The 16,442-nt window shown below is 34.0% G+C and overlaps 1 protein-coding gene across 1 annotated transcript in view; it reads left to right on the forward strand.

Moving 5' to 3' along the window:
• Nucleotides 1-16,442, forward strand: part of CNTN5 (contactin 5) — a 1,016,453-nt gene that overhangs the window by 388,680 nt on the left and 611,331 nt on the right. The gene's annotated exons all lie outside the window — the stretch shown is intronic.

Genomic DNA, 16,442 nt, shown 5'->3' on the forward strand with positions numbered 1-16,442 from the left:
TTTTTTATATATATCTATTTTTTATTTTTGAGTTTTTTGGTGGTTGTTTTGGGCTAAGTTAATAGGTTTGATTTATTTATTTATTTACTTATTTACTTATTTATTTATTTTAATGGAGGTACTGGGCATTGAACCCAGGACCTCGTGCATGCTAAGCGTTCACTCTACCCACTGAGCTATACTCTCCCCCTTAAAGTGATTTCTTGACCAACAAATGAGTTGTGACATGTAGATAACCAGTGATCTAAACTATGTAGATAATATATTTTGAGATTATTCTAGAAGGAAATGCAACACCACATTAATATTTTTATATCTGAGCACTTGGATTTGGGATATTTTAATTTTTCATTATTCTGACCTGAATTTTTTAAAATATTGGCAATGACATGTTTTAATATTACAACCACGACTCATTTTATAGTTGTATTTTTTTATCAGGTGTAAATGTGTTTTACATTTCAAGTGTTTCCTTCCAACTTCCTTCCAGTTTTCAGTACAGTAGGGGCTAGGTCTTAAATCCCATAGTATTTTCTTGGACATAGGAAATTCAAGGTAATAGCGATCACATAAATGAATGAGTGGGTAGATATATGAATGGCTTATAGAATGTAACCCAGCTGTATTTTTGTGAGGTAAATTTTAGATTTTCTTCTTTTATTCAGCTTATACAAAGCAACACATATTCTACTGAAATGGAAGTTAATGTAGCCACATATAATGAAATTTTTATATTCAACACAAACTATTGTCCAAAATCTGTGTTCAGTGTTAAGACAGAGTAATGTTTTTTGAGCTAATGTAGAAAATGCCATATAGTTGTAGAAAAAACATAGCCATTGGCATCAAAGCAGAACAGTGTGAAATCCTGGCTGTGTGACAGCCTCAGTGTGTCATCGGGGGCTGCTGATCTCATTGAGCTTTTGCTTCCTTTGTTGTAAAATGAGAATAAGATGAGTCTCATAATCTTTTTGAATAATTAATTAAATTAATTCATGCAAAATACCTAGGTGCATGCATACCATGTATATTAAGTTCTTTTTTTTCCCTCTTCCCCAGGTATTTAGATATTTTTAAATATAAAAGCTGAAAAAATTCAGTTTTAAAATACATAAAATCGCATTTTTAATGCATATTTTTATGTCAACCCATGACTTAGGTTCAGCAATGCACAAAGTGAAATGTTTAATATAAACACATGAAGTGTAAAAATAAAATGGCAAAAAAAAAAACCCTCAAAAAACACAATCTACTAGAAAAATATGTGGGAAACATTCACAGTTATAAGATGTGAGGTACAAAGTATTTTAGAACCCAAAGCAGAAATCTGAGTGTAAGTCATCGCATGGTATTTCAGTTACGACAAGTGAGCACTCATGTACATTTCAGAAGTTTTGGGTCACAGAAGTAGGAAGTGTTGCGTGAACTCAACCCTACATTCCCTATGAGCCTCATTTAAGAAGTAGGGCTGTTGTTACTATTGTTTTTTGTTTGTTTATTTGTTCTTTTTCAGATTTTGCTAAGAAACTCTAAGAAATTCTGTGAATCAATGTCAAAGAGGTAGCATTTAATGAAATAATAAATTAAGATTAATACCGATGTCTATGCGCATTCAAGATAGAAGTGACAAATTGTGGCTTATATTCATTGAGAAGAGTTAAGGATATTGGTTAAACCAGCAAAAGGGAAAAAAAGTGTTTTGAATTCATTTTAAAGCATAACTGATGAAAACAATTTTTAGATTCTGATAAAATAAAATATTGATTGAATTTTTGAAACCTCAAAAAGTGATAAGATAGCATCATGTCCCAGAAATTTTGATTGTAGCTTTTGTAATTGTTACAGGAAAACAGTCAAAAGACGTGAACAGAGATTACTCACTCACAAAAAGGAAATATATAGAGGAAACAAGTATGTTAAGTCTAGCCATCCAGGCTTATAAACAAACAACTGCAACAATGAGATAAATTTTTGACAGGTTAAATTTAAAGTTTTCTCAAGCACAGGAAAAAAAGGGACTCTCACACTCTTGGTGAGAATGTAAATTGGTATAATCCTTCTGAGGGCAATTTAGAAATAGCCATCAAACTAAAATGCACCTATCTTTTGACCTAGACATTTCACTTATAAGATTACTGATACTTAAAGTATGTCTATGGTATTGTTAATGGAGAAGCTAACGGAGGTAATACAACAGTTACAGTATGAATTGCATGTGCTTCAGAAAAGTACATATATACACTCATGCATAATATGTGTGCATGTGTATATGTCTATATATGTAGTGAAACTTACTGGAAAGATAAACTAAACATTTTTGATAATGATTCCTTGTAATAAGTCGGTCTGTGGAGGGTGGAACCAGCTGTGGTGACATTTCATTTTGTACCTCTTTAAAAACATGAACATCTGTTATTTTTATAGTAAAAATGTTTACATTTTTTATAATATCACATTTCAACCACAAATTATCATCACACAGACAAAGCAGAATAGAAACCAGGTAACTGAAGATAAAGGACATTTAGAAAGCTCTACCTATTTTAAAAGCACTTTTGGTTTAATTCTTCTGTTTATACATACTGTGGAGCAAATTATTTGGTGTATTTTTCATAAAAGAAGCAATGAGAAGAGATAACATGCTAAATGTGAACCCAAAGTCAAAAATTTAACAGCAGTAAAAGTCTTGTGGTTTATAATGATTTTTGATAAAATATATGCAAAATTAGAATTGATATTCACAGCCTGAATGAATTTAGTTGAATTCTTTGAGAAAAATAGCCTTGTTTTCTTCAAACATTTTGAGCTCTGGGATTTAGAGGGGAAAAAGGCTCACTCAACTGACCAGGATGTTGTCTGTGTTTTCCACCATTGTATTTCTTACCTGTGTTGACATTCATATTTTATTTATAATAGGAAATCATTAACAGGTCATACAATTTACTTAGAGAAACCATGGATTTTATAAAATTCAAATGAAGAACATTTTGAAAAAATGTGAAAGCTTAACCTTAATCTGCCCTCCTGTAATCATATCGGGGATCAGTATTTCGCCATAAGTGTGTGCATTTTCTATATCTTATGATGTTTTATTAAAAAGATCTATAAACAAAGTATGGAACCTTAAAAGTAGCTGGTGATATAGTAAATATTATTTGTATCAATTGCCATCATCCTTATTTAAGATGCATGATTGGTAGCTACTTTAAAAGATGCAGTTTTAAACTGTATTGTAGATTATCATACATTTATCTTAAGCCAACACAAATTTATATCTATATATGTTTTTAAAAAAAAAACTCCAAGATTATATCTATACCCTTGCCAAACTGAACTTTTCTGGTCAGCTAGAATTTTCTGGTCACTTTCTCTGCAGCAGACAGTGGCTCACGCATTATTTATTGATTGTGGTGTAACCTGAGCAATTGCTATGTAATATGCTGTACCATAAGTGACAGGATAAAAAGATGGTATTAATTGTTAAGAAAATGGCTGATTTAGCAATGCATAAATGGTTAAGTCCAACTTGTATTCTTAAGTTAAAGTGAAGTATTGTCAACAGCAAGACATAACAGCAAAAACTTACTTTTTACCATTCTAATGGTCTATGTTCATATCGATGTTCTAAGCTATTGAATTTTTTCGAAGTAGCAAAGCCTGTTTTATAGTGGTGAAAATTTTTCTTCTAATCTTGGGCAACTAAAATCAATATTTGACTCAAATTGTATGGTAAAAGAAGGTGAACTCCATACAGATACTCTAGTTCTGTGGTAAATGATATATTCTAGTCTTTTCAGTTTTGTGTCTTTTTGAAAAGTGGAATGGTCAACAAAATAAAGAATTAAAATGGCACACTCACATACATAAACACATCCACAAACACAAACACACAGATCTTCATCCAAATTGGTAACATCAGATCAATGACACCACTGAAACGGTGACTTGAAAATGTATTTGTCTTTACTGTTGATGTAGTTGATAGTGTAAGTTTTAAAACATGCTTTTTTTTTTTTAATAGAATTACTTAAACAGTTCCAGTTTTAACTCAGTCTTGGATTTAAGAAAACTCCTGGAGGTGATTTTACTTCTTAATAAAATTGAATCCCACGTTCAAAATTTTTTGATATCAATAGAAGTAAGGACCTGTTTAATTTTTCCACTTATTTGCAATGCATGAAGTATTATTAATCTGTGAGATACCTATGTTAGATGATATTTTGTAGGGGATTTGTTTTAATCCCAACAAGTGAAACAATTATCAGTTTATACAATGAAAAATAAATTGGCACTAATTGTAATCAACATTAAGAGTATTTCTTTGATTATTTTAAATAATCTGATAAGTAGAAGAAAAGTGGGGTAGGAGCTAAATCTGTTTGAAATTCTCCTTCATGCTATTCACAGTGATAAGTTCTCTGCAAATGCTATCTAAATTTATTCCTTATAACACCTATAGGCAGTTTTTAATCTCCATTTTAAAGATAAAGTAATCAAATTCAGGGAGGTTAAGTATAAAGTTAGAAATATGAGAGGTATCCCACACTCTTCTCTTCACTGCAAATACAATCATTCACCAAGCTCTATCAAATTTTTCTTCTCAGCATTTTTCCTTTTTCTATATCTCCTCTATTATTGTCTTTGACCTTAGTCACCTCTGTCTGCATCCCTGCAGTAGTCCCCAGAAATTGCAGGAGATCTTCTGCCTCTCTTTTCCTACAGTGTAAATCTAATCACATGAATCCTTTGCTTAATACCCTTCAGTGTGTCTCCATTTTTCATAGTCTGAAACTCTTGGCAAGCTCTGTAAGATTCTGTCTGGTCCCTGCTCATCACTCAAGGTTTATTTTCACAGCACTCTCATTCTGTTTCTCTACCAGACTCTTCCAGTCATCCCAAGATAATTGCAGTTTCGAAACTATTTTCTGCTGCTTTACATCTAAGTATTTTCTCACCTGTCTCCCTCTGACTTAAGCTCTCCAGCCCCTGGGTCCCAGTTTTCACCGAATTGTCTCCTGTAAGCTAGTGATAGCATCACTTTCTACGTGAAGCATTTTCTCACCGGTTATCCCTAGTCTCTGATCTCTCTTACACATCAGTTGACAATTCCTATGACACAAATATTTCTGTTGAGGACACCTAAATTTGGGATGTTTTAACTAACATAATTTTCTCTTCTTATTAAACTGTGATTTCCCTGAGGGCAGGAACCAGGTTAAATTTTGTATGCAACTCTGATAAACCACACATTTCTTGTGACATAAAAAGCAATTATTATTTTTGTTGTAAAGGAATATTGTTGGAGGAAAGAGTAGTACATCATATCACAGGGAAGACTGAATAGTCGCCAACAATCTAGAAGGGAATGGATTAGGAATCAATTGAGAGTTTCCCGGCAGTTATCAATTATGGTCGTTCGTTTAGAGTTTTGTAATTAATGTGACTCAGCTCTCATTGTTCCGTGTGTGTGTGTGTGTGTGTGTGTGTGTGTGTGTGTGTGTGTGTGTGTGTGTATGTGTACTATAGGGTTAAAACTTCCAGTGGACTAAATCTGGTTTGCTTAAATTAAATCAGGCATGTACAACTGAACTAATAACCGTAACTTAGGTTAATGTAGCGAATGTGAAAGGTGCCATTCACAGTGAGGGAGGTTTGCTGAGAGCCAGGCTACCACTTAATGTCTGTTAGAGCATTCAGGTATTTTTGCTGACTAGGTAGCGGTTAGCAGGAAAAAGAGCAGGCTCACATACAAAATGTTTACCAGCAGAAAAATGGTAAATCCAGAAGTATTAAACCACTAAAGCATCTGAGACTTTAATAGCCACAACAGCTAGAGACAAATCATCAACAAGGTCTTCAGAATATTTTCAGAACTCCTTGACCCTAAGTTATGCATGTAATTGCAGTGGCTACAATTATGGAAAATGTTTACTTCCAAAGGCAAGTAGTAACAATAACGTAAATATTTTTCATTGCAATTACAATCCTCCTCCAGGGCTATATGGCAACAATGGATATATTAAGTATTTAGTCAAATATACTATGGGCTTTTGGTCTTCTTCCATTGTTTTTTCAATTAAAGTGAATGGCACTGGCTTCCATTTTGTTTATAATTGAGAAATACAAAGTTCTTGGTATCTTTTCTCTTCCTCCATGTCATATTTACTTTCTCACCCAATCCTAATAATTATGGTATTTAATGTCTAAAAATTTCTGCTTTGCCCACCTCCACTGCAACACTTTACTTCAAATTACTATTACTTTTCATCTACAGCAGTGAACTAGCCTCCTAACTTATAAATTACTGGCTTAAATGCGTCCACTCTGCCAATCTCCTCCTTTTCAGATTTCTCTACATACCTCATTTAGAGGGAACTTATGAAAACACAAATTGAAGCATGTCCCTATCACACCTGAAGCCTTTCAGTGGTGTCCCATATCTCCTAGAATGAAAATAGAACCTCATACCTCAGTGCACCAGTACCCTATCTCCAGCTTCATCTAACGCCTGGCTCTACCAAGTCAAGCTGGTCTTGTGGTTTGCCCTTTGTACTTGGGCTCTCTCCTTATTGTAGGTGTTGTTCTCTGCATCTGGAATTCTTTTTCATCACTGTTTGACTTAATGAATCTCTACTCATCCTTATGTCTTCAGTTCAAGCTAATTTCCTTAGGGAATCCTTCCTTGATCTCTCTGCTTGGTCAAATCCTGATACTATACTTATTCTAACTCACTACTCTCATTCTTAGTATCATGCAGCTCTCCCAAGAATGTGTCACAGAACCAGTTTTAATTTTTAAATGTGATGTTTGGATTAATATCTCTTTACTACACTATACTTTAAGGCCTTTGAAGGCAGGGGGGTGTGTGTGTGTGTGTGTGCATGTGTGTGTGCGCGCACGTGTGTGTGCATGTGTGTGTGTTTGTTTCTAAGGTGCTGACCACTTAGCAACAATAAGTACTTGTTGGATGCATTTATAAATGAACGACTATTCACTAAAATGTTATAGATCTCTGAATAGCAGGTTTTTACTTCATTTTTTATGGTCTCTGTATTTTATATGATTTATTTATTTTTATTTTTATTGAAGTATTATGATTTACTACCCAATTTTTTTAAATAAACAAAAATAAAGGAAAGGCTGTTTTTAAGAAGATTTAAATGTATCTTTTTTTAAAATTATGTTCTCGTTTGTAAGATATATTCACAGTAATACTTCTACTTTTTATATCTATTAAATACAGGTATTGATTGATAAATCTGTTTTAATGTGGGCTTCATTCATGAGTAGATAAACTTCTGCTGATTTGACCAAATGAAAATACACATTTCCCATTCAGTGACTATTCCTAGAGTTTACATGGGAAAAAAAAAAGGCACTTCGTACTGTCAACAGAGTTGATGTGCCCTGATTCTCACCCTAACTATACTGCAAGTTTCTCTGTCAGAGACCATGCATTTAATACGTTTTACCCCCGAAGTACCAGAAGAATTCAAAACTGTAAGTAGGTAGTCAATAAATAATTTACTCTATTTTTCTTTCCACATTCATGCTCCCTTAGCTGCTGTAGATTATATATCTGCCATTTCTGCAGCAACCTTTTGTGCCAGTTCACTGAACCAGAATATTTAAATGTTTCCAGATAGCATTTATTTTATGCTTTCCCTGGCTTTTACAGCATGTGAAAATTCAATACAACCAGAAAAATATCTGGTGAATTGAAAATTAAGGCATTTATGTTAGATTCTCTTACAGAATATTTACATTTGGATTTATACAGAGATATTAAAATACCATAAATGTAAAGTCAGAACTCTAAACTTCCATGTAACTTAGAAGATATAAATACAGCAGAATAAATTAATACAACTAAATGTATTTGATCTCTTCTAGATAACCAGTTTTAATAAACTGTTACATCTCAATTCCCTTTCCTAACCACCCAACCCCTGTCAGTGGTGCTGAGTTGAACTCTCGTGCTCTCTGCACAATCAAAATGCTTACACAAAAGAGATAGAGAACTCCTTACTAGAATGATTGAGGAAAATAATATGGAGATGTTGGTTAAATATTTTATTAAAGCCAAATAAGTTATGTGAGTCTACCTCTAGCTTTCCTCCAGCGATTGAAGAAGTATTGAAGCAGTATTTGAAGTTTTCCACTCCTTCTCTGGATCAGTCACAATATCTGATACTGAGGAACCATTTGGTTCTGCAGCAGCAATTCTTAATTGATTGATTTTAAAAGAAGAAGAAAAGAGTGTGGGATCTCACTGATAAAGAGGTGGCATGAGGAAGAGACACGAATGAAGGCAGAGGTATGGATACATATACCCTCCTTCTTTTTCCCTCTTTTTCGGTACATATTTAGAAATCAAAAGGAAGAAAAAATATTCACCTTGACAAAAATAAAGAATGTGTAACAACAACATGGAGATGTGGAGATAGCCTGAGTAGTTCAAAATGCCAGTTGGGGACCTTTGCTTGTACTGCTTTAAATCATCATCAAATAAATATTAATTAAGGCAGGATGCACTGAGAAGGTAAATAACTTATGACCAGAATAATAAATTTCAGTTGCAGAATTATATACAATTTATACAGCTCTTTCAAATGCATTATATCCTTTAAATCTCATCACAACTTAAGATTATGTGGTTAAAATGTAGAAGAGCTAGAAATAGAGCTTAAATCTTGTAACCTAAGTCCAGTAAGCTTTCTAACTATGGGATGCTGAATCTTCTCTTCCTCTTCCTCCTTCTGACAACCACAGCATTTATATTTGGATATGATAGCATGAATCAAGCTGCAAAAAAGATATGGTTGAGGGTGGATGGCATCCTTCCTTCGAAGTCCACTTAGCTTCCAGACATTGGGCTTTCCATTAACCTGCTAATATGTGTCTCTAACTTTTAGGAGATTAGCTTTCTAAATGTTCTCACACCTGTCACAAGTCCTCATTTTAAGTTTGATACAGAATAATCTATGTGAATACATTTGGTAAGCCCTGAAAATTTATGCAAATTTCAAGTGATTTATTTACATTTATCATTTTCCAAAAAATTAATGCAATACTAATTCCATTCAATAAGTAAAAAAATTCAAATGATGAATAAAAAGGTGAGCCATTGCTTCTTTTAGAGAAAAAATAATCAAGCTAGCAAAAACAGAGTGTCTTTCATTGATAAAGCTTGCCCTAAATTGGCTTGCTATTCCCCACGATCAGCGTAGTCTTCTGTCTTGCTCTTCACGTGCATCTGTTGCTCTTGTTGCTATAGATGGCCGTGGATGGTAATAGTCTTTCCTCACTTATGCAAGAAGAGCTCCAGCAAGAGTCAGAAATCAGTTTTCTCCTTGCATTTTCCTTTTTTTCCCTGGGACCTAACAGTTAATTTAGAACTAAATTCATTCCAGGATATTTCCCTACTAATTAGCTTGGGAAGAGTTTCCGTTACTAGGATAAGCAGTGTGCTCAACATGTAGAAACATTTGCTATCTCTTCACCTCTTTGAGTATGTTTCCTCTGTGAGTAGCCTCATGATACCTACCATAAGAGAATTTAGAATTTGGATGAAGAGAAGGAGGAGAAAACAGTCTTTCACGAGACTGTCAACTATGGGGCCACTGAGACCCAGGTCGCATCATGAGAAATCACCCTTGGGGAAACTGACACATAGTGTAGGAGTTTGTTTCTTGTTGTATCTTGATAATTAGAGGCAGCAGGCGGAGAGGTTATTAACACTGCAGAGAGAAATAATGCTTAAACAAAGGATGACTGTTCCCTGCAGTAGACTTACATGTCTTAGACATGCTTGCACATAGGAAGCATCTGCATAGATGGTCATTGTCTTATTTTAAATAGAGCAACTCTGTTGTCTTAGGACTTTAATCACTGCTTAGGGTACTCAGCCCAACTCATATAAGCGTTCATGAAATTATATAAATAATTTTTGAATTAAATCTAATAGGGACATTTTGAGTATACTCAAAACGCCATTTCCTGCTAAGTTATAGCTCTTATAATCATAAATTAGCAGATATTTAAAGTGGATTATTTTTACCAAATTACTGAATCTTCATCATGAATTGAGGTTGCTACCCAGTCTGATTTGAAATATCAGAAAGTGGTTATTTTAATAACAAGACTGGAGATAAAATATTAAACATTGTCTTCAAATATGGTAAGGGCTTTTCTAGTATACCACTGGGACAACTAATAATATTCTAGAAAAGTTTTATTCCAATTTATATGAAGGGAGTTTGAAGAAGAAAATAAAAAGACACTTCTTGTAAGAAAGGGAATTCTCTAGAGAAATTTAGTTTAAAAATGTACATAATTTAAAAAATATAGGTGACTCATTTAACATTTTATAATACTATCACCCATCTTTTCAAATTGTTTGGGTTTTCTGCTTTTATTATAATCAAAAGATCATATGATTATTGTAGTAATGATGAAAAGGTTTTTTAAAGTTATACTTTCTAGCTGCTAGTTTTAGGGACATTCATATTTTAAGGACTAGCATATATCTTCCTTTGTTGATATTTTAAAAAAATACTTGAGTACTTATGTAATAGCATCTTAACTCCTCACCTTGTTGCTGCTCCCTGCCCCTTCTATGCCAGAGTTTATGTGCTATAAGAATCACCTTTCTGCATGAATCTGATTAAGTCACAGCCCCACGTAAGATCATTCAATGACCTCTTCCGCTTACACAATAAGTTCTAATGAAGTCTAAGACACTCATTCATGATCTGGCCATAATCAAAACTTCTCTCCTTTTTTCTTTCACATTATGTTTCAGCAATACCAAATCATATGAAATTCATTCATACTTTCTTCTACATTCTTTCTTTATTCTTTCATACTTTCATTTTTTTCTCTTTTCGATATCTGAAATAATTTTCCCTCCTTTGCCTTGCAAAGTCTTTCTTGTTTTTCAAAGCCTCCGACATTGACACTCCTCCTTTCTGCATTACTATTCATGCACATTGGGCTTACTCAAATTATTGCTCTTATTATACAGTATTTGCACATATTGGTAAATTACTATCTACATTAAAAGTCTTTGAAAACAAATTGTCTGTTTATTTTTGCATCCCCGATGCCTAGCCAACAAGCTTCTTAGCATATATCTAGGAAGTATAGTTTTGCAAAAACAGGATAGGTGTGGAGTAAAATGAACTCAACAAATGTTGCATACTTTTTGTTGGATGCATGCTATGGTTTGTCAGGGTTTAGTCTGAATGTTAGACAGATAAAGGGCAATCATTAATTTGCAGATGGTCGAAGTTCCCTGAATAGCCTGGACTTCTGCCATAACCCCTTTTTCCCAGAGCCCTGTTCTGCCAAAGATGAAATTTGTTTTGCTAGAACTGAAAGAGATGACAAGAAATTTAGAAAAAAATTAAAGAAAATAAGGCAGTTACTGTCCCTTCTCAATAATTTCAATGTTAAAAATATTGAGTAAAAATAATTTTCTAAACCCTCCTTTAATAGCAGACAATTTATGATGCTACCTGCCATCACAACCAATTTCAACAGTGGAAAATGGTGAGCCACATCCTTTGATCCGCATGACCCCTGATTGTGCTTTAACCTGCTTGTCAGGGGTTACTTGGGGGACAGTTCCCTGACCAGGCTCCTAACAGTTCTGATTATCTAAGTTATTAATCAGGCCTCCTGAATGACAAATGAAAACTTCCAAAGAAATAGTCTCATTTGAGTCATTCAGAGTATAGGGCAAGCATGAAAGGAACACTAATTGACATAACTCAGTCCTCATAAACATTATGTATAATAGATGTGCATTATGCCATATTTTCCTGTGTGATTTTCCTCATTTATCATTAAAATGTTGATTTATAAGGGAGGCTTATGCCTTTTGCATCAGAAAGAATTTGTTTATCTGTTAGCAAAATGTTATAAACATTATAACAAAATGAAATTGAAAGAGAGAACCCTAATTGGTGAATCAGTAAATTAAGACCAAATAACGACTTTGTGGGTCAACTCATAATTTTTAAAAATCCTGAAAACAAAATAACTGAACCACTTTGACTTGGCTGTATACTTGAAACTAACACACAATTGTATATCAACTGTACTTCAATTAAAAAAAATAGGAAGTTGAATACACACACACAAAACCACAACTTGTTTAGGGAGACTTCCAAATGTTGCTATATCTTTAGAATTTTTGATAATTGTTAAATTATCTACTAAGTGCAACAGTCACTATTCTCAAGGATTTTTTTTTAATTGAGGTATAGTTAGTTTACAATATTGTGTCCATTTCTGGTGTACAACATGATGTTTCAGTCATACACTTACATACATATATTTGCTTTCATATTCTTTTTCATTATAGGTTACTGTAAGATATTGAATATAGTTCTCTGTGCTTATACAGTAGAAACTTGTTTATGGAAGTAGTTAGTATCTGAAAATCTCAAACTCCCAGTTTATCCCTCCCATCCTCTTTTCCCTACTGGTAACCATAAGTTTGTTTTCTATGTTTGTGAGTCTGTTTGTATTCTGTAAATAAGTTCAGTGGTGTCATTTTTTTATATTCCACATAGAAGTGATATAGGGTATTTTTCTTTCTCTTTCTGGCTTATTTCACTTCGTATGACTATCTCCAGATCCATGCATATTGTTGTAATTGGCGTTATTTCATTCTTTTTTAGGGCTGACTAGTATTCCGTATATACATACACACACACAAACACACACACACACACGCACACACATATTTTCATTTATGTGTATATATATACCACAACATTTCTTCATCCAGTCATCTGTTGATGGACATTTAAGTTGCTTCCATGTCCTGGCTATTGTAAATAGTGCTGCTGTGAACATTGGGGGGGGGGGTGCATGTATCTTTTTGAATTAGAGTTTCCTCTGGATATATGCCCAGGAATGGGACTACTGGATCATAGGGTAGGTCTCAAAGATCTAAAGGGTCTTTTAATGCTCATATGAAAGCATAATTAAATATACAAGGGTGCAATTGATACACCAAATACATGGTTCAAAAAGTAGTTGGGAGTTTTCAGTAAAATTCACTTGGACTATTTAAAGAATGAATAGACTTGTGTGAGTTGAAACAAATGAGATGCCAGAGGATATTCTTGAACTGGCATAAGGGGAACTAAGGTAAGAGCAACAAGATAAAAATGTTTGTGGTAACATCAAAGCCTGTTAGTGTGGAGTAGTGTCCACTTTAAGAGAGGAAAAGGAAGAATGTGGTTTTAGTAGCCAGGAAAAGAGCAAATGAGGTCAATGGAGACTTGAGTATAAATTTCTAATAAGAAACCACAATGACTGGCCTGTTTTTTTTTTTTTTTCCTTATTCCCCTCCATCTCCCCAACAAATATATCCCTTAACTAGAATAGAAAGAGGGTGATTACTATTACTAATCTGATGCTCTGAAAGGCACGCACACACACTGGAATGAGGAAAACAAAAAGAATCAGTCTTCATTAATTAAAGGAGGCTACTTTTAAAAACAATTGCATTTTTATTTTTAAATTTTTTCTGTAAATAACATTTTTCCTTTGAGGTGAAAGTTCGTATCATTGGCTTTGAAAGTTAAACAAATTTACCTTTTGATTCTCTTTAAGCAACTAATGTAAGGCTACATTAGAGTTTGTCAGTCTACTGGTACTAAGTAGGATTTCTGATTCTGCTATGCCCATAACTTGGTTTAATAATAAGAAACAAAAATGTATAGAAAAACAGAAATGTGATAAAAGAAGAATAAGAATAGATAATGTGGTTGCCTTCAAATGCTTCAAAATAGAGTTCTTCCCACTGACTTACGTGTCAGACTGTTGGGACCAAGACCTGCCAGCCGCTATGTGGTCTCCTTTGATACTTAGAACTGCCCAAAATATCTTATTCAATTCATTAGATGACTTCATTTCAGAAATCATGGTTTTTACTGAAATCTGAAAGCAAAGGAGTCCGGAACTGGCTTTTCAAAGAGATGAAATGGTTTATGCAAGAATAGCTCAAAAGGAATGCAGAGGTTTTTAGATTGCTTGTGACCTCAGAGACAGTGGTGCATGGATAGTTTGAATTTATATCTCCCTAGATTAGAGCTGGTAAACAAGCGAGAAACTTCAGCAGATTGTCTCAAGTCATGATCATCGATTCTCTGAGATATAATGATACTTTATTAAGGCACCTCAATGAATATTTATTGAGCACCTAGTATATACAGGGCATGGCATCTTATATGGTAAAGTGTAAATCTGCATTTACTGTTGTTTCTTCACAACAGATACCAATATATTTATCGTGGGTTCATTATCCCCATTCTAAAATGAGCTCGATGCTGCACGAATCCACAGCCTGTAAAATTCAGCCAACATACAGAGAAACACACTGCTGCTGCAATTTCTGTTTCTACGATCATGAAACTGCTCAGATGTCTTAGTCACAGAGAGAAACTCTTACACCCTTACACCACATCAGACAATTGGGTCTGATTAAACAAACAGGCTGTGCATTTGTAATTAAGCATGGGCTCGGAAAACACAAAGTACCCAATTACCTATGTGCTCATTGTAAGCCTGTTAACATGTCAAATGTCTCCTGAGATCTATTGCCCTTTTAACTAAGAGTAAAGCCGCCTCTCCCCGGGGAAGACTAGTATGTCTGAAATAGCTGATTGTTTGCTCTGGGGCTAAACGCCTCTCCTGCTCACTGGTTTACCTATTGACTGTACTTTAGTTTCTGACCGTTTTTCCCTGAGATTTCCCCCAAGGATTATAATTTATCTAACATTTATTCAGCAGAGCTGATGCCCCTCACCCTTTGGGTTTCCTGAGCGAATTCTGACTGACATTGTGTTCCTTTCCAGAAACTCCTAGAGTATATGCACAAGGGATATGAATGCGATCTCTGGTTTAAATATCCTGCCAATTCCTTTATGCACCTGCTATCTTAAAAATCAGTGACATTGTGTGCTTAAAGTATAGTCTTTAAAAAATATATATAATTAAATAGATTTATAATTTAAACATTATGAAATTAAAAAATGCATTTTGATAAGGTGCAAAAAATTTAACATAACAAAAGAATGTAAATTTAATGCCAAGACTTCCAGTCTGAACATGGTAGAGAAACATAGCAAGTTCTCTTTTTTCTACATATCATACAAAAGCAGCAAGGTAAATAGGAAAAGGACAAGGAAAACAATTTTCTGTATTCACGGAAATTTAAAGGCATATATCATTCACAGACTGGCCCACTAAGAGCAGGTCTGACACTCTCAATTCCTATGCAGGATGAAGGGCAACAGAAGCCTAGAAAGGGGAAGTGAACAGTGACCATATAGCTGCCCGGGAAATGCCCACAAAAATACACTTTTATGAAGGCATGACACACACCCAGAACTGGAAAATGACATAACTTGCATCAAACAAGATCTACAGGATAGCAAAGGAAGAAGGTGCCCCAAAGACCCACAAAAAATGACCAGATAGCCCAGAGGTACAGATTGCAGAAAAGGCAACAAAACATACACTACTCCGAGGAAGCTCCTACAAATAACCCAGTCAGGAAATCCAGCTCATTCTTTGATGAGCAATATAGAAGAAGTTAAAAAATCAATATAAAAATTACTAAAGGAAACTTTTTTCCTAGAATAATGATGCCATAAAGCAGAATATTCAAACCAAACATTTTACCACAGCCTAGAAAAGGTAAATAAACCATTGTTTCAATGAGGCATATCAAAAAATTTGAAATTCAAGAACTCAGGGGAAAGATGGTGAAGTTTATTAAAATGAACTTGTAGGCCTTAGTGTAGAAAAAAAATCAAAACAGTAAAAGAGAACAAGGTCAAACAGACAATGTGGAAAACACCATAATGACCCTGGAGTATAGAAGTAGAAAGGAAAAGGAAAAGAAAAAAAACTAAAATAGGATTAGAGAATGTTACACACATAAACAATAAGCAGAGAGGTTCAATATTTACATAATCGGGCTTTCCTATAAGAACAAAAAGAAAATACCTAAATATATTTAAAATGATTAGACATTTAATAAAAGCATTGTTATTTTTCTGAATTTTATGTTTATGATATTTGTCACATATTTAGCAATGTGTTGAGGTGTTTTTCTCTAACCATATAAATATTTACTTTGCACCTAATCATGGAGTCATAATTGTATATTCTTTTTCTAAAGAAGCTCTTGAAATTGTACAAGCCTCAGGTTTACCAACTCCTTGACTTGAACCTTTATAGTTTTACTCCCCACTCTTAAAATAATAGAAATACTGCAGGCATATTTATTCTACTCATCCTTTTGAAATCAATCTGTAATGAAACACTGTAAACCAGTGACAGTAGACCAGTGACAGTCTCATTTCACCTGGCAAAATAATTTTGTCACTTTAGCATGAAACCATGAAAGAAAGACC

Source organism: Camelus dromedarius, chromosome 12 (genome assembly GCF_036321535.1).
Source record: "Camelus dromedarius isolate mCamDro1 chromosome 12, mCamDro1.pat, whole genome shotgun sequence".
NCBI classification, from domain to species: domain Eukaryota; kingdom Metazoa; phylum Chordata; class Mammalia; order Artiodactyla; family Camelidae; genus Camelus; species Camelus dromedarius.